We start from the raw sequence: 20,568 nt of genomic DNA on the forward strand, positions 1-20,568 counted from the left end.
ACTCACACATCAAGATTTAAGTCACTGAATGTGATGGCTTTTCTTTGTGGTGTATATTGATTACATTGTCTTAACTGTTCCTTTTGGATGAAGTCCATGATAATTAATGGATAGTCCAGATACTCCACTGATATCCATTTAATTTCAAGATATGCAAGCTAAGGTCACCACCATGTTGCACCATAACTGCACCATGAAGGAGTTTTAGATGGACAGGATAAAGTGAGAATGTGTGGAGGATTTATAGTTCCTCTGTTAGAGTACCACGTTAGTGAAATTTTGGAGACTCCGCAAATTATCCAAACAAGTCTTGATCACTTACAACCTTATTTTGTTTTTTTATTTCCAAAGCCTGAGACTTACCTACTCCAAAAGATTGCAAGCTCCTTCAAGGCAGGGACTGTGTCACATAATACCCAGCATAGCTCTAGGCAGAGAGTAGTTAGTTATTGAATATAATGGATTGGAAATTTTGATCCTTTCTTTGGCGTGTTCAGAGTTAGTTCTGAAGATTCTGGATCCCAACATACAAAGTAGAACTCCGAAGACCATTATGTGAAAATTCATACAATAACTGGTACATTTGGCTCCTCAAGTCAGATAAGGTAGTTTAGCAGGAACTTCACATTTCCCTCTGACCCAATTTAGTGATCCTTTTCACCCTGAGGAGCTAGTGACTTTTTTATATTATTCAGGAAATATACAGGAAAACTAAGTAGCCTGGTTATATTGTCGGAAGGAATAAGGAATACAGAGACCAGGTGCAAGAGGAGGGTAATTCCCCCAACTCATATGCCAAATGCCAAGTACTGATATGAACAGGAGACACGTTGTTGAGATTTGGTTGAATAAGGAGGGCAAAAACAATCAATTACCACAAATTATCATGGGGTTGAAAATAAAGACTGGCAATGCACAAGCAACTGCAGGCAAATTAAGAAAGGCACATTTTAGAACACAACCATCAGAGCTGGGGGCAACGAACCATGGAAATTAATGGAGCCACGCTCCTGAAGCATCCAGGTCTATGGAGGACAGCGCCAGCAAAGAGACAACTGTTACTTGGGGGTAGCTGAGGAATGATGCAGTATGACTCTGGATATCAGCAACTTGGAGAACCAACAGGGAGCCTTCATTCCCAAAAGTGGGTGAGATGAGCTGATGGAAGCATTAACAGCATTTAGAGAGAGGGGCAGTAAAAGGGAGAATGGGCTGGAGAACTGACATCATTAGTCACTGCCTTATCCAGAAGAGTATTGTAAATCATGGAGAATATGGGGGCGCCATACTGATGGGTTTGGGTCTTGTGGTAAATTTATATAGATTTTGGAGGAAAATGGATTCTTGTTGTATATAAGGAATTTTACATGTGTAGCTACTTATTTCGTGAGCTTTTTGAGCCTCTACACTTGTCAAGGAAGCTGGTGTCTATCCTTGGGGGAATGTCAGATCCTGAGGTTCACAGATCAGACTTCAAGTAGGGATAATCATGGAGAGAAGTAAAAGGTCTCCTGTGCATAGCAAGGCCTTTCTTGTCAGGAGGAAGCTAGTGGGAAAAGGGTAAAAGTGGTCTGACTGTGAATATTTAGCAGAAATTCATCATCCTTATCTTACTTTGTATGCTAATAAAACAGTAAATACAAGGGAAAAAAGAGTAAAACAAAAATAATTTAATGCAAGAAATACATATCTGGCAGACAAAATAAAGAAGATGCCAAGGATAGGGGAAGGGGGAAGACATCCACTTGTGGCCTCGGGGTTCCAACAAGGAGAAATACCCCCATGATACCACTCATCCTCTACCATGGTCCTGCCTTTTCAGCTCCATTGCTGCATAGCTCCTACTGTCATCTTAAGCTCAGTATGTCCCATCAGAACCCACTGCTTGCCCTCTGAAACATGCCCTTCCCTTCCTCCAAGTGTATCACTTCTTCTGATGTTGTCACCTTCTTCTTGGCCATCCAGACTTGAAATCTCATTCACTCCTCTTCTTCATCTTTAATATTTAATCTGCTATTCTTTCTTCCCCCCTCTTAGTTTTTCCCTCACAAACCCTACTATGAACACACCAAAATTTAGGCTCCCACTTTTGAAAAACCGGAGCTATGGTTTAAAAGCTAGTTTGTCCCCCTGCCTCTGGAGTCTCTCCTCTGCCATTCATTCTACTCACATACTTTCACAAATCTCTCTATTTCAAATAAGTTGTCGTCTGATCTAGCTAGCGTGTAGAAATTCCCAGTGATTTTTCTTGTTTGCTAAATCCAATATGAAGTTCTTAGGCTACTATCCAAGGTCTTCTGACTTCTATTTACCTGTCCAGCTTTATCACTCCTCCACTTTATATTGTACGCTCTTTCTGAACTGGATTATTCACTGTTTGTTCATCTCATCACACTCTTTCTCATGCCCACATTTTTTGTTTCAGTCCTGTCCAACTTTTCCTGACACCATTTGGATTTTCTTGGCAAAGATATTGGAGTGGTTTGGTATTTCCTTTTCCAATTCATTTTATAGATGAGGAAACTAATTCAAATAGGGTCAAATGACTTTCCCAGGGTCACAATGTTGGTATTTGAAGCCAGATTTGAACTCAGGAAGATGAATCTTCCTAATTTCAGGCTCCGCACCTTAACTACTATGCTACCCAGGGGCACATTCCATACCTTTATTCTACCTAAAATTTGTACCTCCCATATGTCTGCCTTTTGAATTTTAATCCAATCTTCAAGATCTTTGATTAGTATCTTTTGCTCCATGATTTTCTTTCTTTTTAAAAAAAAAAAATTCTCCTGATTAGACCCAGATTCTAGTCAGCTGTTTCTCTATTCTTAAATATGTCATATTCATCTATCTGTACCATGCCTACTCATACTATATTTATTGGAGAAAGGAGGGGTGGTGTGTTATAAACAGTGCTGAATTGAGAGTCCAGATGACCCTACCTCATAATAATGACATTAGCTAACACTTACTTAGCACATCACATAGGCCAGGCACCTAATGATAATCTCTTTGATTTCCATAACAGCCCTGGGACACAGGTGCTATTATTATTCCCATTTTGAAGGCAAAGGTTAAGTGACTTACCCAAGGTCACGGAGTTGGTAACTGTCTGAGGGCTGATTTGAACTCAGGGCTTTCTGACTACACATCCAGAACTCTATGCACTGTGCCACCCAGATGTGCATAAACAGTGTGCTCACTATCTCTGGCCACTAGGAACGTCTTCTCTATCCACTCTCATTCTGCTTCTCAATTATACAATGAACATAAGGAAAGTATTAAACTCATAGGCTTGATGAGAGGATCAAATGAGATAAAAAAAAATATACAAGGCTTTGAGGAACTCAAAGTGCATCGTAAATGTTAGTTATTATTATCACCAATGCTATTATTACTTGTACATTTGTCAAATCCTCTCCACTCGATAAGACTTCTTAAGGACATCACTATTTCTATATCTGTCTATCTAATTATTTTTGTATGAACAATGCCAAGAATACCGTGCATAAAGTAGGCTTTTAATAAAAGTTTATTGAATTACTCGGAATGTGGAGAGGCCAGTGTTGAGGCCAACTCTAAGTTAGGCAGGTAGAAGCAGCCAGCTCCTTGCAGCTGCTCCCAGGCCAACAGGATGTTGGCTCACCACTCATGACGTGCAAAGAACAGAGCGCCCTGAGTTCTTGCTCATCCTGTACAGGAACACTAGATAAAGAAAGGACATGATAGCCTTCAGGGTCTGTCTGATGTTACGGGAATATTATGACCAACAGTCACCTTCTTTGTCTCTTTGTTCTATAAAAATCTTGTTCAGAGAATCAATGAACAGAGTTCTATACTGAACTGCCTGCCTGGCCCGGTTCATCTCTTGCCTTCCACTCATATTGGCATCAAGTGGCCCCCAACAGGCCAAGTCTCATTTCCCCCCTATGTCCCTTGGTTAATTGCTATTAGTTCATTTGGATGTAGTCTTAAAAAAGATTTCTTATTACCTTCTTTAGACAGATAACATAGATACATAGATTCGACATTATCTGGGAATATCTTTCAATTGCCTATGTAAATTTGCTATATATATATATACATATATATGTATATACATATATATATATATTTCCCTAAGGAAGCATATGAAGGAGGGAAAGAAAAAATATGCATATATAAATATTTTTTTCTAATCATTTAAAACAAAATCATCTCTTTTTGCTGTTTGCAATTTCTCGTTCATTTTGGACACTGTCATAAACATAGGGTAACGAGGTGGCACAGTGGAGAAGCACCAACCCTAAAGTCAAGAAGACTCATCTTCCTGAGTTCAAAATCTGGCCTCAAACACTAGCTGCATGGCCCTGGGCAAGTCACTTCACCACCTCTGCCTCAGTTTCCTCATCTGTAAAATGAGCTGGAGAAGGAAATCACAAATCACTGCAGTATCTTTGCCAAGAAAACCCCAAATGGGACCATGAAGAGTCAGACACAACTGAAGCAACTGAACCACAACAGCAAAAAATAAAAATGTGCAATCACTGAACAATCATATATGGTGGGGGGAGGGGCAGTGTTAACAAGAGAATGAAGTGACTAGAGCTCACACCAAATAAAACTGTATGGAAGGAATTATGTAGGAGAGGAATTAGTGTCCCAGAAAATACAACCAGCAGCAATAAGTAAAAGTTTATCTTTAAAATATATATAAAATTTATTTCCCCCCAATTACATATTGATTTCTTTTGTTTTGTTTTTGTGAGGCAATCAGGGTTTAGTGACTTGCCCAGGGTCACACAACTAATAAGTGTCAAGTGTCTGAGGCCAGATTTGAACTCAGTTCCTCCTGTCTCCAGGGCTGGTGTTCTGTCTCTCCACTGTTTCACCTACCTGCCCCTCAATTACATGCTAAAACAATTTTTTAACACTTGGGTCTTTTTTTAATTTTTGAGTTTCAAATCCCATCCCTCCTTCCCTCTCCCTGACATGACAAGCAATCAGATATAGGTTATACGTGTGCAGTCATGTAAAACATTTCCATATTACTCATTTTGTACAAGAAGAGTCAAATAAAAGAAAAATGAATGAAAGTGAAAAATAAAATGCTTCAGTCTGTATGCCAACAACATCATCTCTTTCTCTGGAGGCAGACGGTTTGCTTTATCACTAGTCCTCTGGGATTGTCTTGGATCACTCTATCACGGAGAACATGAACTGGTGCAAAGTGAGAAAAGCCAGTGGAAGGACACTGACACAGAAACAGCGATGCTGTTCCACGAGGACTCTGAGTGACTTCGCTGTTCTCAGTGATTGGGGCTCTTCAACCAGGTTGGGTTGGGGGGTGATCAGGAGGAGAAATGTGTCCCAACACAAGAACTAAAACTGTATTTCAGAGAGAGGGAAGAAACTTCATCTCACCTGGTAGGGACCCAAGAGGAACTCCCTCCTTTTCCTCCCATAAGCTCATTTCTTAAGCAAAGATGAAGTGTTTAGATGGTAGGATCTTCTCTTCAAACACTAAGCCACTAGCCCAGTAACAAAGTGGCAGTTGGTGGGAGTGGGGAGGGTGATGGCAAATAAGAAATTATATGGTACCTCCCACGCCCCAGGCCCTGCCTAAAAGCACCTCATTCAATCTTCACAACAACAAAATAAGCAGTTGTGATCCCCACTTTACTGCTGAGGGAAGTGAGGCAAACAGAGATTAAGTGACTTGTCCAGGATCACACAGCTAAGTGTCTGAAGTCAGATTTGTACACAGGTCTCCATGACTCCAGGCCTGCAGCTCTATCCTCTAAGCCACCTCCTGGTGATTTCAACAATTTTGCTCAATATCCTCCAAGGTTCCTTCTAAATCTATGATCCTATCATCTTAATTAGCTATTACAGTGAACCACCTACCTTAGCTAGAGGTAAAAGATGAACTCCCCAGTCAAGAAGGAAATAAAGGGGAAAACATGTCAATTCTGGCCATTTGGCTACTAACATCAGCATTATGTCCCTTCGGAATCATACCCTTCACATTTGGCTAAGAAATATTTTCATGGAGAACTTAGTAAAATGTTGACTAAAGTCATATTTCAAAAAACACAAGTCTTTGATTTAGAAATACTGCCAGCCAGGTCAGCAAGCTATCAAAAAATATTGTACAAATTAGAAAATAAATCTGACACTTTGAATTGATTAAGCTGAGAGGACCTGAAAAATCTTGTGTCAGCAGAGCCTGAGCATCCCCCAAATGGTATGAGGTTATAAAGTACTTTGGGCAATAAAGCGCTATATAAATTTGAGATGCTCATCCCTCCTGGAAATGGAGGTGGGGGTAAAGAACAAAGCAGAAGTGAGAAAATCATACTTTCCATTTTATATATATATATATTTTTTCCATTGACATTAATGTCCTAATTAAAATCACTGTTTGGAAATTTAAAAAAATTCAGCACATGCTCCAGGTACAAGATTTAAAACATAAAATCTATTTTCTCAGAAAAAAAAACAGTTGCTTCCCCCCCTCTTGTCATTCTACAGGAACTTCTATCGCCTTAAAATTGGCAACTCAAGTGGAAGAAGAGACGTGAGCTGGGAATGTTGGCTCTGGAGAGTTAATTAGTGCAAGGCGATGGATCTCTTACATCCCAAACCCACTGCAGCTTGACAATGGAAAAATTGAGGCAAAGTCAAGAGGGGCCTGCACTGAGGGAACAACTTTTAAACTGGAAGGAACTTCTAGGAGAGCAGACAAAATTCATACCTGATAAACATGACAATCCTTTCAGAGAGAATTTGCTTTAAGATAATTGGCCACTTTCGCTTGGCTGTTCAGCTCGGCTCAGTAGGCTCTTTTTGATTTATGGAACAGCAACGCCACTGGAATGCTTGCCACTTACTTAATTTGTTCTTAGCTGTTACAACAGATATTATGGATGCAAAAGAAAATGAATAAACAATTTCGCCAAATCCCTCGGAAGACTGGAGAGACTTAACAGCTCAAAGGGTTCAAGTGCAAGTGTTGCCATGTTGTGATAATTTTTCTAAATGTCTCATTTGAGTGGCGTGTCTTTGAGCCAAGAATGTTTAAATGTTTCACAGCAAAGTGAGCTGTAAAGATGAAGAAAAAAAGCAGTGGAACCATGAGAAAAGGCTCTGTCCCTTACATACAAACACATCACCCTCAGCAGGATCAGAAAAGCTCAGCCTCACAGATTGGAAGGGAGCTCCAAGGGAGCCTAGTTCAAAGCACTCCTGAAAAAGGATTTACTCAGCACCTACTTGTGCCATGGCGTGAGCTGAGCATGGAGGATACAAGACAAAAAGGAGACAAGCCCCACCCTCAGGTGTCCAGACGTGTTCTATTATGACAGCGCGTCTAGGTGCCTTCTGAAATTCTCAAGGGAGGGTAAAGTATTATGATACTGGCTGACAAGAGGACTCATCACAGTGTTAGTAACCTTTCCATCTTCTCTCATTCCTCCTTCTCTTCCATCCTCCCTCTCTTTCCTTCCATTCTTCTTTCTTCTTCCTTCCATCTTTCTCTCCCTCCCCCTCCTTCCCTCTCTTTATCTGTCTCCTTCTTTCTCCCTCCTCTCCCCCACTCCAGTAATTTTTCAATTGGTATTTTATTTGATCCTCACAACAACCCAGGGAGAGAGGTGCCATGATTTCCCCCAATTGACTGATGAAGAAACAGGTAAACTGAGAAAAATCAGGGTTTTTTTTTCAAATCTCATCTCTTCTCCCTCTCTTTGGATTCCTTCCTTCCTTCTTTCCTTCCTTCCTTCCTCCCTCCCTCCCTTCCTCCCTCCATCCCTCTCTACCTTCCTTCCTCATTCCCTCCCTCCCTCCTTCCTTCCTCCCCCCCTTCCTTCCCTTCTTCTCCCCTTCCTTCTTTCCTTCCATTCTTTTCTTCCATCAAACATGAATACCTCTCTTTGAAATTTCCATGCATTTCTTCTAATTAGGTTTTCTGGGCCACAGCAGGAAAAAAAAGTGAGCCTCATACTAAAATTTGGGGGTTCTTTGGGGTTTCTTGGCTTATCAATGCAATATACAATCTTGTCCAAACTCCCCAATTAGCCATAGGGCTCAACAACAACACTGACAGAAGCAGCAGCAGCAACAGCAAAACTCTCCTCTGTACAACACTCTAAGGCTTACAAAGGACTTGGCATGTTTTCTTACTTGATTCTCCCTTAGACTTATGCTGTTGCTGTGTTATTGTGCTCCCTGTTTTACAGATCAGGAACTGTGGCTGACAAGTGTCGCTTTTCTCCCCCTCCTCTCTGCAGTTAGTAATTGTCTGAGGCAAAATTCAAGTTCAGTTTTCCTAACTCCAAACCCACAGCCCTCTCCTCTACATGACCTAGCTGCCCAACTGTTGGTCAGCATTAAGCTGTTCGCCTGGTTTTATGGAACCATCTTCCTGTATAATAGTTTTGACAATTGAATGTCTTCAGAAATAAATTAAAGATTCTGATTATGCAATTTTTAGAACTCATCCTCCAATCAAGAACCAGCCCTAGGTGGTAGGGTACATAGAGCCCTGGGCTGGAATCCAAACTCTGCTTTAGGCACTTACTCAATATTTGGCACTGGACAAGTAACTCAGCCTCAGTGTACACATCTGTAAAATGTCTATAAGGGCACTTTCCTCACAAGATCATTGTAAGGATTAAAGGAGACCATATTCAACGTTATTTCAAATGTTAAATTATTATATAAATGGTAGCTATCATTTGGAACTGTGCCCACAGGGCAATCAAAGTGTGCATACCCTTTGATCCAACAATACTGCTATTAGTTCTGCCTCCCAAAGAGATCATAAAAAGGGGAAAGGACCCAAATGTACAAAAATATTTTAGCAGCTCTTTTTGTGGTGGCCAAGAACTGGAAATTAAGGGAAGCCCATCAACTGAGGAATGGCTGAACACATTTTAGCATAGGAATACAATGGAATACTATTGTGCTATGAGAAATGAGGAGCAGGTGGATTTCAAAAAAAAACAAAACAAAAGCCAAAAACAAAACTAGAATTACTTACATGAACTGACCCTGAGTGAAGTGAGCAGAACCAGGAGAACATTGTACACAGTAACAGCAACGTTGTGTCATGACTGACTCTGACAGACTTAGCTCTTCTCAGCAATATAATGATTGGAGACAACTCCAAAAGACTTGTGATGGAAAATGCCATCCACCTCCAGGAAAGAGGGATGGAGTCTGAATGCAAGTCGAGGCATCCTATTTTTACTTCTTTTTTTCTCACGTTTTCCTCTTTTGTTCTGTTTCTTCTTTCACAACATGATTAACGTGGAAATATGCGGAGCATGCTTGCACATGTCTAACCTCCATCAGACTGCTTGCCATGTTGGGGAGGGGAAAGGAGAGAGAGGGAGAAAATGTTGGCACTCCACATCATAGAGAAATGAACGTTTGAAAGCAAAAGCAAGCAAACAAACGGATGAATGAATGATGGCTATTCTCTGGACTTTCCTCCTCTGGTGAATTTCTTTTTCCAAGTATGTTTTGTGCATTCCTCTAGCTATTGACTGCCTGCCTGTCTATATTTCTAGCCATTAATGAAGGAGCTAAGTGGCACAGGAGACAGTGTTGGGCCTCAAATCAGGAAAACCTGATTTTAAATTTGGCTTCAGACATCTACTAGTTACATGAGTCTAAGCCAACCATTTGACTTCATTTTGTCTCAGGGATCTCAATTGTCAAATGAGGATAAAAGAACCAATTCCCAAGATGATTATAAGGATCAAATGAAATATTGTAAAGGACTTCATATCATGCCTGGCACATTGAGGTGCTATAAAAATACTCTCCCCACCTCTTTTCTGGCTACATGATTCCTTGAGGATGCCATTTATGTCTTGTCCATATGATAATAAAGGTTCTGCTATGTTGGTTTAATGGGGTGGGGGGAATCAAGTTGAGTCAACAGCTTTTGTCTTAAGTATCTACTATGTGCCAGGAGGTGTAAGGGGTATTCAGAGAGGACTAGTACCTCTGGTGTGAAAACTTACCAGGCTCTTTTCACGGCTGTTCGTCGGCCTTTGGTGTTTACCCACCACCCAACTCCACCAGTGACTCCAAGAAGCTATAGTATGCACAGCAGCCATACCTTGATAAAATCATCTTGGCAGATAGGTTAAAACTAGGCTGAGGGCAACCAACAAGCCTCAGACCTGTCTGTGAGTTAGGGAAACGTCTACCCCAATTATGTGAAGACTTCTCCCAGAGAGATGGGCAGATAGAACAATTTGTTACAATGCTGTAGCAGCAAGCACCCCAGCGTCCCCAGGGTTGCTGCCACCACTGGTTCTTAGATCTGCTTTGTTAAAGGAAAGCAACTCAAAATGGGCTAACAAGCTTACTTTAAGCAGTCAAACATATATCATTTACCTCGTTCAGGGGGAAAAGGTCAGCACCCCGAACTTCAGAATACACAGACAGAATTATCAAGACAGAGAAACAGATCAAGTAGACAATTTTCCAAACTGTCCAACCATTACATCCATACCAAATCAACATCTGGGTTTTTCAAAGCCAAGGGGGGGCTCTCAACAGCTTCCCAGAATCCGAATCAAATCACAGAACACTTCTCAAAGTGAGCCCCAAAACAAAGCCTCAAATCAGGACTTATATAGCCTTCTCCTGGCTCAGAGAATGTAACAACTTTCTTGACCCACTGGCCAATCAAAAAAGTATCTTCTGAAAAACAAGCCTCCCACCCCAGGTTCCAGGTGTACTTTAGCCTAGGGGCAGGGAAGATCTTTAAAATTTACATTCCCATTACAAATGCCCACCTGAAGGGCATTAAAACTTAGAGGCTGGTCTGAAATTGAAGTCACCAAGGTCATCCTGGGCATCCTGGGCCAAGCCATCACTACTTGTCTTGACTTGTGTCTTGCCACTGGACTTTGATGAATCTGGAAGAGAGAGTGAGGCCGAAGACTTTGTATGGCTCTGCTTCACTTAGATTCAGTCCATACACAAGCCAACACCTGTCTTTCACTACTTTACTATTTTACTGTACTAATATTCCATCTACATTGAAGTTCTGTGGTGAATAGGTGAGTGAGGAAATACTGGGGAGTTGTAGCCACAATCTTATATCCTATATGCAGGCAGTCCAGGGCATTGTCTTTTCTCTCAACTGAAGCAGCAGAGCTCTGTACACAATGTTTACTGATCTGACCAAAACCTTTGATATAAAAACAGGCAAGAATAGTTCTTGTGATCAAAGAACTGACAATGTAATGCGACAGAATGTATAGCAATGCACAAGAATGATACCAGACACATACATATGTCCTTGTAGAAGCTGGGGGACAGTCAGGGAAAATGTCCAGATTCAAGACATGGAGGGTCTTCTGGGAGTAGGTAGAAAGAGGTCAGAGTCATTGGATCTGAGAATGTAGACAGTTATAAGACAGAAGTCTGGTAAGGCAAAAAGGAACAAACTTAACAAAAGGCTTTGAAGCCCAAATGGAGAAGTTAATATGTAGGTGACAGGGAGCTGCTGGGGTTTTCTGAATGGAAGAATGACACGGTCAGAGCTGTGCATTAGGTAGATCACTGTGATAGTTGAGTGGAGAAGGAGACTGAGTGGGGAGAGAGGAAGGGAGACCAACTAGCAAAACAGTGCAACTTAACAGGCTTGAAGTAATGACGGACTAAACCAGCATGGTGACAATCCAAGACAATGAAGTGGCATCTATGAGAGAAGTTATGTGGGTAGAAATGACACAACTAGGCAACTGACAAGGGGGTGACAGAAACAAATGATTGCTTACTGCTGGTTTCTCTCATTTAAAGAGTATTGCACCATAGTAACGCAGTTGTACATATACATTTGGTTTCTTTTTATGTCTTAACAAACAGGTGACAACTGTAGTTGATCACAATAATTAATATTTATAAGGAGCCTGGTATGTTCAAGGCCCCATGCAAGGTGCTGGAGATAAAAATGCAAGAACAAAACCCTTCTTTCTCTACATGAACTTATATTGGGTAGGGGAAGAACATGTATATGGTGATAAGCAAATATAATGTATATATTCAATTAAAATAAACATTTATTACCTGCCAAATGTATGCAAAGCTCTGTGATGTGAACTAGGGATGCAAAGACACAATGTGAAGAGTGTCTGACCTCTAATGTCTTGTATTCTCTGTGGGGCTGGGGGAGATGTTATGAGCCTCCAGATAAGAATTGGAGCTGAAAGTTCAAATGTGACCCAGCCAGCCTTCTCCATGAAACCATGAATTAGCAGTTTCACTGAACTCATCACCGAACTAACATACAATCTTTGGTGCAAATTAAACAAAATGTCTTTAGTGGGTCACTTTGTGAGCTAGTATTCTTAGGTGCCATGTGGAGACTTATCATGCTAGTCTAAAATGGCCTGGATTAGGAAGAGGGTGGTCAGGAGACCACTGCCACTGACCATGTGGGATCATGTCTCTGTTACATGCCTTTTTGGGTTTCAGTTTCCTAATATGCAGTAATATTTGACCATAGCCTTTTAACACATGCATGTGTGCACATACAAACACACACACAATCTTGGGCACAAAAATTCAAGTCTTTTAGAAGCATGAATTTTGGATATCTCACAGATAAAACATGTGAGTGATTTCCTGAAGTGATCATGTTTTTCACTGAGGCAATCTAGTTGTGTAGAGACAGAGCCTTCTGGGTGCTATAGCACCCACAGTTGTTAAAAACTTCAAGTCATAAATTGTGTTTTCTTCAAGGGATTTGAAGAATGCACCTTCCTCTCACCCCACACCAGTATTTCATCAGAAGTTGCTACCTTCTCAAGCCAAAAGTGTTGTTGTTCAGTCATGTGTGACTCTTTGAGCTCTCATTTCTTTTGGGGGGAGGGGACAAAGATACTGGAGTGATGTGCTGTTTTCTTCTTCAGATTATTGTACACATGAAGAAACTGAGGTAAACAGGCTTAAGTGATTTGCCCAGGGTCAGAAAGCTAGCAAGTGTTTGAGGTGAGAGTTGAACTCAGGAAGATGAGTCTACCTGACTTCAAGTCTGGCACACTATCTGCAGAGGTATTTAGCTGCCCCAATAAAACCAAAGCTGGAAAAAACTAAAACGAAAGAGACTTTAAGTTGCAAACAAATGATTTCAGATATTTTATGCAGGTATATTATTAGGAGGTTTCTCTTACGTTATGGAGGAAATAGGATCATTTCCCCCCAGAACTGGTAGAAATTTGGCTGAGAACAAATAGATAAAATCACATCACTATTGTGTGACTAGTCCCATTCCTCCCCTCCAAGAAAAATACCTCAAAAAAGAAAGAAAAGAAAGAGAGACAAGAAGAAGAAGAAAGAGAAGAAAGAGGAGGAGGAGGAAGAGGAGGAGAAGGAGGTGAAGGGAAAGAGGGAAACGAAGGAGCAAGAAAGGAAAGAAGGAAGAAAGAATGCAATGAAGGAAAGAAAGATGTATGGATCAACTGATTAATCTATGAAGCATTTGTCATATATATATATATACATATATATAGTATCATGTTTAAAAATACAGGAGAAAAAGCAAGGTATTCTCTGCTCTCAAAAAACACATAGTCTAATAAGAGAGAAAAGATAAATGGGAGATTTCAGCTTCAAGACATGTGCATACCTTGTGGTCCTTAGGAGGCAGTCTAAAAGCCATCATTACTACTAACAAATGGCAGGTTCTAATGGTAAGTCATTTCTCTGGGGCAAGGACTTTGGAGACAAGAACTTTCTTTTCTAGACCCTCTATAGATGTGGCTATAGCACCTGCAGGCGCAGTTGCCAGGGGTGACTCCAAATGAGGGGCTGGAAGTCTTGCTATTCCCAAAGTTCTTGCATTCACTGGTCTAGGCTCTCTCCATTCATGGTGATGATGGTGGTTTGACCTGCCTGGAGAATACTGCTTCCTGTCTCTCCTTCACGTTATCTAGCCACTTCACCTCAGCTGGTTTACCTACTGTGTAAGTGGCAGGTACTTGACCATTTAGTGGAGTGATTGAATCACACTGTTGAATACTTCCATGGGGCAAGAGAGACATTTTATAATGGGATATGATGTACTAATAATGGATATAATCTTCAAGGATTTATAATCTATTGCTTATAAGACCACAACCTCTCAGAGTATTGTGCTTCCACAGGCATCATCCTGACTTAGAATAATGGAAAGCAAAGCTTCTGATATCCAGAAAGTCAGGAAGACCTAAACTTGGGAAAGAGATTTTATGACAAGTTGGGGGGAAATTATTATGGGGAGGGAAGAGTAAAATGAACTGCACAATCAAAGATGTAGGAAAATTCCTACCATGGCACAATATTTCTATGCCTCCTACCTCCTGTAGAAAATCATATATCTAAGAGAGAAGCACATTGAGAAAAAAAGGAGAGGGGGCAACAATTTCTACAAAGTAATAAGATAGAAACTTTTTAGCAGAGGGAACTCAAAATAGGTTCCTTAGAAGCTTTAATTCCATGAGGAATGCAGAGAGAGAAGATTATGAATCAAATACTAAAGTCTAGAAGATAAGAAAATTAATGAAGAGAGTGAAGAAAAGAAATCCCTTTTAGAGAAAAAAAAGAACAGAAAATGCAGCTTCATTACTTTCAAGGCTCTGATCCTGACTCTGGATTTCTTTTTTTTTCTTTTTTTTTTTAAAGCAATTGGTGTTAAGTAACTTGCTCAAGGTTACACGGCCAGGTGTTTCTGGGTGGGTGCTAAGTGTCTGAGCCCGGATTCGATCCCAGGTCATCCCAACTCTGGTGCTGGTGCTCTTACTTGCTGTGCTACCTGGTCGCTCCAATACTGTTAATTTTTGAGGGTTTATCTTATACTTGAAACTTTTATGAAGCTATTATTTGTCGCATTAATCTCTTTAAATGTACCATCTGATAACCAGCAAATAGATATAGTTTTGTGTTTTGTCATTTCTTTTCCTAGTTGTTTTTTTTTTCCCAAAAATAATATCACATAATAATGGGGAGAGTGCTTGGACATTCTTATTTCATTCTTTTTCTTTTTTTTTTTTTTTTGAGGAATGGTCAAAGTGTTTTTCCATTGCAAATGATGCTTGTGTTTAATTTTAGATAGATGCTGTTTATGATATTAAAAAGGGAAGCTAGGTGACACAGTGGAGAAATTACCAGATCTGGAGTCAGGAAGATTCATCTTTCTGAACTGCAGTTTGACCTTAGACACTTACTAGCTGTATAAAACTAGGCAATTCCCTTTACACTATTTGCCTCAATTTCTTTATCTGTAAAATGAGCTGGAGAAGGGAATGGCAAACTAATCCAGTATCTTTGCTAAGAAAACCCCAAATGTGGTCATGAAGTATCAGATACAATTGAAATTGATGAACATATGATATTTTAAAAATTCCCGCTATGGTTATACTTTGTAAGTTTCTTAGCATAAGAGAATATTATACGTAATCACATACTTTTTTTCTGCATTTATTGAGATGATCGTGAAGTTTTTGATGGTTTGCTTTTTAGTATGAATAATTTTGTTGATTGTTTGTCTAATTTTGAACCATCCATACATTTCTGATATAAATGCTATTTGGTCGTAATAAATGCTTTCTTGGATAAATGACTGTGCTGAGTTTGACAGGATTGTGTTCCACAAATTTTATTCATTTATGTTGTTGGCTTATAGTTTTCTTTTCTGTTTCTTTGGTCTAAACAGTAGGGCAATATTTGTCTCATACAAAAATTCTGGTAGGGTGCATTCTTTCTCAATTTTTAAAAATAGCTTTTGAAGATTGAATATTAAATGATCCTTAAAAGGTGACAAGTTATGAATCAATAAGAAATAGGAGGTATTTTTTTGTAATTCCTGTATAAACATAAGCATTTTTTTCTGGGCTTGGATTATTTATGATCTCTTGATTTATAATTTCTTGATGGTTTGCATATCCTACATTCTGGTAATATTTCTCTTTTTCTTTTGCGTTCTTGGTTTTGTTAGACTAAAACTACATATGTTCTGATGTTCTTTTTATTTCTTCTTGCTTTGTTGTGATTTCACCTTGCTCATTTCCAATTTTCTTGGTTTGAACTTCTGCTCTCCTCCTTCTAATCAGATGGTTTAAGGGCTTATCACTTTTATTAGTCTTTTAAAAAAAAAAACTCAACAGATTTTTGCTTTATTTATTGTTTCCATGGGTTTTTTTTTTTGTTTCCGAATGATCTATTTCTTCTCTAGTTTTTAATATTTCTTCTTTTGTCATCATTTTAAGTTTGTGCATTTTGGGCTCTTAAAATTTATATTCAGTTCAGCAACCCTCTCCTTTTCCCCACTGTTTTGTTAAAGTATATCTGTAGGCATATGATCTTTCCCTGAGGACTGCTTCAGTATCCTCATTTTCTTTTACATAGTCATTAATTGTTTCTATTATTTGTTCTTTGAACCACTCATTATTTAGGATTTCATTAGTAACTCTACATTTGGGTTGTATCTTTTGTTTGTGGTCCCTGAACCAATTACTGTTTTAATTGCATTATGGTCAATAAATTGTCCCTTTTAAAATTTATTTGCAATATCTCTGTTCACCTTTACATGATAAATTTTTGTAAAAGTTTGATGTGATGTTGAGAAATATGCATATTCTTCTGAAGTCCCATTCAGGTGAAACTATAAATCTTTCAACAATAGTTTCTCCAACCATTTGTTCAGTTTCATATTTTTTCTTTTGTTTATCTTTCTTTTATTCTTATTCCAAACTAAGAGAGTGATATTGAAATCTTGTGTTTCTGTTTCTGTACTATCCATATCTTGTGGTTCAGATAATGTTTTTGTTTTTATGAATTTGGATGCTAAAATATTTAGAACATATAAGTTTATTGTTGACATCTGTGTGATATCTGGTTCCCTTTAGCATAAAGCAATTTCCTTTTTTATTCCATTTTATTTTTTTAATTACTGTTTTTGCTTTGTCAGAGATTATGTTTGCAAATCCTGTATTTTTAATTCATTTGGTAAATAGCAATTTTTTATTCCTTCAGTTTTATTTTATTCATGTGTTTGTTTTTAAAATGTGTTTCTTATAATCAACAGATTGCAGAATTTTGTTTTCTTATCCAATCTGTCACTCATGTTTTTCTTGTTGAATTTTTTAATGAATTCATATATTTGAAGTTATAAAAGTTAAGTTTATATTTTCCTCCATCTGTTTCTAAAATTATTTTTAAGTTATGATTTCCACCTCTTTTTCTGTAAACACGATACTCTGTTCCTTCAGCTACTTTACCTTAATATATGTGTGTGTGTGTTCAGTACACACACACACACACACACACACACATATATTTGTTGTTGTTGTTAAGGTGCCTTTATTCTCACTGGCTTTCTTCCCTTCATTCCTGATCCTTTACTTTCATGTGTTACCCTTTTTTATTTGGGATTTTGCTAATAATTCTATTAATCTCTCCTGCTTCTATCTCATTACATAATTTTCCTCATTCCTTTTCCTTCTCAAACAAGTAGATTCCCTTTGCCTCTCCTTATCCTCACCTTAGGTTTCATTTTTGTGCCTCTTTCCAGAAATTATTTTCTCTTGCTTTCTTCATTATCTGTCCCCTCTTTTTGACTACTCCAGATCTTGATGCTTTGATTCATGATACCTATAATTATCTTGTCTCTCTGTATTCTCTGTATTTTTTCATGAAATCAAAAAATTGAAGGTATGCCTTCTAGGCTTTCCTCTCTAGGCAGTTTCTGCCACTGGTTATCTTTTCCCTCAGATCTCCTTCCTAAGAGTATGCCCTCTCGCTCTCTCAAGTGCTGATTGATTCTAGAATTTCTAAGTCTTCTACATGTGACATAGGATGGGGGGACTTCTCAAGCACCAGGTCCACTAGACCACATACACTGCAAGATGCCCATCTCCCTTTGCAGAATATCCCTCTTTATCTATAAGAACATACATTTGTTGAGCCCCCTCACTGATAAAGCAAGGTTTTCTTCCTCTTCTCCTTTTTTCAGTCCTTCCCCTCTTTTCCTCATGCATTCTGCTTCAGGCTCTTTTCTTGCTAAGACCACAGAGGTCACCTTCCCCTCATTGCTAGGAACTCTCAATTTGAATAGAATAAATCACACATTCTCCTCCATCCATTTGTTCCCTTCCCCACCTTTCATATATTCTCCCATGATGTAATGTAGTCCCCCGCTCTATTTTATTTTAGATTGACCTGTAGGCAGTATGTCACCAAGATCAGTCCATAAGTCCCCATGCCCATCTCATCACTTAATTTCACTTGATTTCTGCCTTCAGCCCTGACCCCTTGCATACACTTAGACATTTAGAGACCAGAAGTTTCTTATTGGTCTTTCTGCTCCCATTCTGTTGCTGTTGTCCTTGGCAGCTGCATTTATGCATTCCTCCTGAATTAATGTTGTTTGAGGTGTTAGAGAAACAAATGATTTCAATTCTGTTTTTTAATTTTTATTCTAAATTTTATTTTATTCTAAATTTAATTCTATTTAAATTAAAATACAAAAAAAGGAAAAAAAAACCAGTTCCCTGTACACAGAAGAGAGGATTCAATATGAAAGAGTAATTATCCATTTCATGAAAACTTATATAATAAATCCTACATATTGTTTTCAAGGAAACCCAGCTTTTCTGTGCTCCCTTGTAGGTTTTCTGTTATCCACTGCTGTGGACATTTTATTAATTTTTTTTCTCCTTCTCTCTGCCTCACCCTAGAGAAGTCTACAATTAAACATGAATACAAACATAAGTGTATACATATATGCAGACATATACATATAGGTATGACCATACTGTACATATTTCTGTTTGTTAATTCTTTCTCTCAAGGTGGACAGCATCTTCCTTCATAGGGACTTTGTTGTCCAGCAAGTGCCTACAGCCAGCAGGGTCCCCGGCTCTCTGCTACCACGCACGCCAGGGCCAGGTATGTGCTAGCTCCCTCTCCCCTGTAGCCACAGCTGGGACCTTGTCTGGTCAACACCATTGTTCTTGGTGCCCCTCAGCAGTGGAAGGTCCTTCCACATTCTGCTCAGGCTTCTTCTAACCCCCACCCCCATTATCAGCGAGGTGTTCCTGAGGCTGACACTGCGTCTCTGCCCAGGTGCTGGAAAGATTTATTGTTTGGTCATTCTGCAGAGTGGGCCTGGAGGTGTTTGTACAGACCAAGCCATGGCCCTTGGAGGTTTGCTCTTTCCTGGAGTCTTCTCAAGTTGTTTTGAGGGATACAACTACTTTACCCTGACTTTTGTTTGTTTCTGCTGGTCTATGTTCAATTTGAAGTGATGTACTGCCTTGTTTTGTGGAGGAAAATTAAAGGGCCTAAAGTTTTTTGACCTATTTTGCCATCTTCCCAGAATCCTCCCAATTGTGGTTTTCTATCTAAGAATGTTTCAAATACATCTTTTTTTATCGAATGTTGATAATATTTTCATTTATACTTAAACTCAGATTTTGAGGGTAGGTGACCCTCAGACATATCTGGAGTTCCATTGCTTTTCAGAATACATTATTCCATTTTCCATATGTTTTCTAGTGGGTTCAGAATTATCTTGCATAATTCAAATTTCCTTTCCTTTGCATTTGCAGTTCTTTCTCCTCATCACTGGCAGAATATTTTGTTTCTGATTGGAATCAATATAAGTTTTGTTTTGTTTGTTTTCCAGAGACAGTCTTTGAATTGGCATTTAATTTTCTATGTTCAGAAGTCTCTGGTAGTTTTCTTCATGTTTTTCATCTTGTCATATTCTTCTATGAGACCTATGATCTTAAATTGTTTCTATACAACTCATCTTGGACATTAGTATGTTTTGTTTCCACAATGAGCCTATTTTCTTTTAATGTATTTTTTTTTGCTTCTCTTCTTCTAGATTATTTTCCACTTCAGCGTGTTTACATTACATTCACATACTATTAATTCTCTATTTATTTCTGTGCATTACATTCATTACATCCCCAAACTACTCTTGCTCTGTTTCTTTGGTGATTTCCATTGCAGATTCCAGTTTTTCTGTTCTTCCCATTAGTTTTGCTGTGCAGGCCAAAAATTCTGCTCTTGTAATTCTCATTTCTCTTTTGAACTGTCCATGAATCCCGTGTAACAATTCCATGTTTTCTTCATGTTCCACAGGAACCTCTGTCTCATCATGTATTTGATCACTTTCCTTGGTTTTGTAGTATTTGTTCACAGATTCCTGAAATCATTCACTAGATCTGGAGGCCATATTTCCTTCTGCTACTAATATTTTCCCTGTAGATTTATCTGTTGGTATGCAAAATTGTTGAGGTCTTTGGTAATTGTATTGCCCAAACCCCACTCACCCACCATTATTTTCTTCTATTACTCACTTTCTGACTCTCTCTCTCTGATGGAGATTTCCTTGGGGACTAGATCTCAAAGCATCTCAGCCTTTTCCCATAATATCCTATTCATAATTCACCAGTCTAGGTCTCTTCCTCAAGTGAATATTAGATGGTTAGAACTGGATTCACTTAGATTCTGTGTTCTTTTGCTCAGGCTTAGTGCAGTGCTGTATAATTCCTACCTCAGCTCACCTCCCAC

The 20,568-nt window shown here is 39.0% G+C and overlaps 1 pseudogene; it reads left to right on the forward strand.

The window, feature by feature from the left end:
• The first annotated feature begins 1,089 nt into the window (after positions 1-1,089).
• LOC138172041 (phostensin-like) overlaps positions 1,090-20,568 on the forward strand; it is a 34,273-nt pseudogene continuing 14,794 nt past the window's right edge.

This window comes from Petaurus breviceps, unplaced genomic scaffold (assembly GCF_028583685.1).
Source record: "Petaurus breviceps papuanus isolate PSGF00001 unplaced genomic scaffold, PetGlider_PUasm1.0 490, whole genome shotgun sequence".
Lineage (NCBI taxonomy): Eukaryota > Metazoa > Chordata > Mammalia > Diprotodontia > Petauridae > Petaurus > Petaurus breviceps.